The sequence below is a fragment of the Colobus angolensis genome, unplaced genomic scaffold (genome assembly GCF_000951035.1).
Source record: "Colobus angolensis palliatus isolate OR3802 unplaced genomic scaffold, Cang.pa_1.0 Scaffold138, whole genome shotgun sequence".
Classification (NCBI taxonomy): domain Eukaryota; kingdom Metazoa; phylum Chordata; class Mammalia; order Primates; family Cercopithecidae; genus Colobus; species Colobus angolensis.
The window spans coordinates 859199-863859 of NW_012114466.1; the positions used below are offsets into that span (position 1 = coordinate 859199).

The window sequence follows — 4661 nt, forward strand, 5'->3', positions numbered from 1 at the left end:
GGTGACTGAGGAAACCCAAGCATGGGAGTTTGGTGGGGTCCCTGGAGAGACGGAAATGAGGTCATTGGCTTCTGTCTTTCCATCTCCACAAGCATCTCCCTGTGTGGCTTCTTCTTTCCACGCCCGCCTGTCCGCTTCTCCTCAGACTCTTCCCGACGTCTCCTTCCTTCTTCCTGCTGTCCGCACACTCGCCTCCTTCACCTGCAGAAGAACGAGGCTGCCACCCCCAGCATGTGCACCCGACAGCACCCTTCAGAGCAGAGAGAGTCCTTCTCAGTCGGAATTCTGAGTTCGTGGGACTTTCATGGTGTCCGACGCAGCCTTTGCCCAGTTGGACGACCTGTTAATTTTCTTGTTCCACAGATCAGGAAACTCTTTGTCGTCGTTCTTTCACATTTAAAAATACTTTCCTTCGGATAATACTAAGCAGGACCCTAAAACCCCCATGGTTTGCTTTTGTCCAGTAGCAGAGCTCTTCATTTTGATCTGGTGATTTTCATTGCTATTTACATGTTGTTGTCTTGCAGCGTCCAGACCAAAGCATTTACTGGTATTTATCAACCCGTTTGGAGGAAAAGGACAAGGCAAGCGGATATATGAAAGGAAAGTGGCACCACTGTTCACCTTAGCCTCCATCACAACTGACATCATCGGTAAGGCACAAATCCTGTGTTAACTATGTAGAAGTAAGTTTGAAAAATGATTCAAGTATAGTCACTAGAAAAGTGTGTTTTTTCTAGACGGTGTCTCACTGTATTGCCCAGGCTGGAGTGCAGTGGAGCAGTCGTGGCTCACTGTAACCTCAGCCTCCCTGGCTCAGGCAATCCTCCTGCTTCAGCCTCCCAAGTAGCTGGGACCACACCATGTGCCAGCATGCCTGGCTAATTTTTGTATTTTTTGTACAGGCGGGGTTTTGCCATATTGCTCAGGCTGATCTCGAACCCCTGGGCTCGAGCGGTCTTACCCACCTCGGCCTCCCAAAGTGCTGGGATTACAGGCGTGAGTCATCACATTGGCCCTTTTCCCTTATGTGACTTAAAAGGTTTGAAAGATAGGATGTTTTTTCTAATATACCTTGGAAGTTACTAACTCATTAGACGGTAAGAGAACCCCTGGGGAATTTCAGTGAGGAACCTGTAATTAGCTGCATTTGGTGCATATTCACTTAAGGTTTTGTCAGTGACGCTGCAAACCTTGCACTAACAAGCGTGTTTGCTTCTGTGCAGTTCACTGTGTAAAGAGAGCACGACAGCACCGCTGGAAGTGGGCGCAGGTGACTTTCTGGTGCCCAGAGGAGCAGCTGTGTCACTTGTGGCTGCAGACCCTGCGGGAGATGCTGGAGAAGCTGAGTACGTGTGTGTTTGGACTGAGAGACAGGATGGCCGTGGTGGCACGCACGTGCCTGATTGGGTGATCTTCCGGACATGTCTCCCCCTTTCATGGCCATACTGCAGGTGGACATGATGAGTCAGGCTGACTTCATTTCTCATTAGCGGACCAGCCCAGTGAGCGCAAAGGGCATGGGCTCCACAGCCTGGAACCTGGCATAGAGTGGGTGCGGGTCACTTACCCTTCTGAGCCTCAGTTTCTCTTTCTGGAAGTGAGGATGGTAATAGCTTTAACATTCGAGGTGAATGTGAGAATTAAACTGGACCCATGGAGGAATACAACTCATATCTGTCTGGGATGTGTCCATATCTTTTTTTTTCTCTTTTCTTTTCTTTTTCAAGACGGAGTCTTGCTCTGTTGCTCAGGCTGGAGTGCAGTGGCGTGACCTCAGCTCGCTCCAACCTCCACTTCCTGGGTTCAAGTGATTCTTCTGCCTCAGCCTCCCGCATAGCTGCGACTGCAGGCATGCGCCACCACACCTGGCTAATTTTTGTATTTTTAGTAAAGACAGGGTTTCGCCAAGTTGGCCAGGCTGGTCTCGAACTCCTGACCTCCAGTGACCTGCCCACCTTGGCCTCCCAGAGTGCTGGGATTACAGGCATGAGCCACCGTGCCCAGCCAGGGATGTGTCCACATCTGAAATGTAGCAGGAGCCTGGAGCCTGGTGGGTTAGTCATTGCATGCAGAGTAACAATACTTGGTCACCCTTAAAAAACAGTAGGATGAGTAGAGACATAATCTGTACACCAAACCCCCATGACATGCACTTTACCTATATAACAAACCTGCACATGTACTCATGAACTTAAAAGTTTAAAAAAAGAACATATGGTTCACGCACACACACACACACACACACGCGAAGTGGTAGGTGTTCATTTTGTATTCATAACACTATTTCATGTTGTTTGCTTATAACCTTAATACACAATTTTTTTTGAGACAGGGCCTTGCTCTGTTGCCCAGGCTGGAAGTGCAGTGGTGTGATCTTAGCTCACTGCAACCTCCACCTTCCAGGCTCAAGTGATCCTCCCACCTCAGCCTCCTGAGTAGCTGGGACTACAGGTGTGTGCCACCACGCCTGGCTAATTTTTTTGTAGAGACAGGGTTTTGCCATATTGCTCCGTCTGATTGCATACTCCTGGGCTCAAGCGATCTTCCTACCTCAGCCTCCCAAAGTACTGGGATTACAGGTGTGAGCCACTGAGCCCAGCTGATACAGTCTTGACAACTCAGTATAGGCTTCACCCGTAGAATAGAAATGGCACGTGTTTAGGTTAGTTTTATGTATCTTTGAATGAATTTGGCATCTACATCAAGAAAGTGAATTTCAGTTTATTAAAAGGAGGCATTCCCATATATCCACTTCAGAGCAGCATCCTTGCTTGAAAGAACCCTCCTCTTGATTACAACTGGGGCGGGAGGACCTGTGTTTCCTCACTTCCCTGTTTAATCCTGGGGGACTTGGCCTCCACCACCTGCTGTCGTGACAAGCTCATCCTGACCATCCTCACATCTCAAACCACCGCAAGCCCTGTTCCCATGCGTGTCGTTCCACACTAGGCTGTTCAGAAAAGCGCGTCCGTTTCTCCCGCCTTCCCCTCCTCTGTTTGTCTTGACTCCCCACTTTCTGTCCGTCCTGCTTTCTCTTTCCCTTTCCTCCCATCAAACCTGTTTTGATGAGACTTTGGGTGATTGGATTCCAGACCTGATCCTGTAGGTGCAGACTCCAAGAGAAAGTTCTCTGAACCCTGCCTTCCACTGGAGAATGTGTGTTCATTTTCATCTTTATAATTGTGCATTTGGTATAGTCTACTTGTATGTAAAAATTGTATATGATTCTATTGTTTCAGCTGTTCTGCAATTTTAACTTCTAACCCTGTTATCTGTTTCAGTGGGTTTTTTTCTTTGTTTTGTTTTTGTTGTTTGAGACGTTCTCACTCCGTCTTCCAGGCTGGAGTGCAGTGGTGCAATCTCGGCTCACTGCAGACTCCTCCCAGGTTCAAGCCTTTCTCCTGCCTGAGCCTCCTAGGTAGCTGAGATTATAGGCGCCCAGTACCACACCTGGCTAATTTTTATATTTGTTGTAGAGATGGAGTTTCGCCACGTTGGCCAGGCTGGTGTCCAACCTCTGACCTCAAGTGATCCGCCTACTTCGGCCTCCCAAAGTGCTGGGATTTCAGGCTGTTTTAGTGTTTGATTATCATGTCGCAGACACAGAGGATCTCACTCTGAGTGTGTGCTGGGTGAATTTTCTTGCTGAGCACACTTGCTGAGCACACTGGGTGAGTAACCAGCACCCAGATAAAGGAGCAGAATATTGCCAGCTCCAGGGTCCCCCACTGTGCCCCTGCCGCAACTTCTAAATAACTAAGTTCATTGTTGTACTTGATAGAAATCAGATCATACGGTATGAACCCTTTTGTGCCTGGCTCTTGGCTCAACGTGACACTTGTGAAGTTTTCCACACTGTGTTCCACCATGGTGGCAAGTGTTAGTACTCTTGCATAAGTTTTCCACGCTGTTGCGTGGGGCTGCCGTTTGTTCATTCTCTAGGCTGTATGGTATTCCGTGATGTGAATGTTACGGCCGTTTATTCACCCATGGTATTGCAGCTGGTCATCTGGACAGCTTCCTAATGCGGGCTGTCATGAACAGTAGCATTGTGAACATTCTAGAGCATGTGTTTTGCACCCGTCTGCATTTCTCCTGGGTGCATACCTGGGAATGGAGTTGCTGGGTTGCATGAGTTTGTTGCATGTGTTGACTTCAGCAGACGCTGCCAGCCTGCATTCCACCCTCAGGGTGCGGGAGTTCTGGTTGCCCCACATCTTAGCCACACCTTTACATCTTAGCTGTGGTGGGGAGTGTTAGTAGTCTTGCATTGTGGTTGTAGTTTGCATTCCCTAGTGGTTAATTAAAAACACATTCATTTGTTCATGGGCCATTCGGATATCCCTTTTTGTGAGGTTCTGTTCAAGTCTTTTGCGCATTTTTCCATTTGGTTGTATCTTTTTATTTCTTTTTTTTTTTTAGATAGAGTCTCGCTTTGTTGCCGAGGCTGGAGTGCAGTTGTGTGATCCTGACTCACTGCAACCTCTGCCTCCTGGGTTCAAGCAATCCTCAGCCTCCTGAGTAGCTGGGACTACATGCCACAGGCGTGCACCACCACGCCTGGCTAGGTTTTGTATTTTTTAGTAGAGACGGGGTTTCGCCATGTTGGCCAGGCTGGTCTTGAACTCCTGGCCTCAAGTGATCCACTTGCCTCGGCC

At 48.4% G+C, this 4661-nt stretch overlaps 1 protein-coding gene across 1 annotated transcript in view; it reads left to right on the forward strand.

Annotated features, from left to right (window-relative positions):
* The window catches only part of CERK (ceramide kinase), a 45727-nt gene continuing 41066 nt past the window's right edge, over positions 1–4661 (forward strand). The window contains exon 1 of the mRNA XM_011934743.1: positions 1–653. The gene's annotated coding sequence lies outside the window, so the exon portion shown is untranslated. The remainder of the gene's footprint in view (positions 654–4661) is intronic.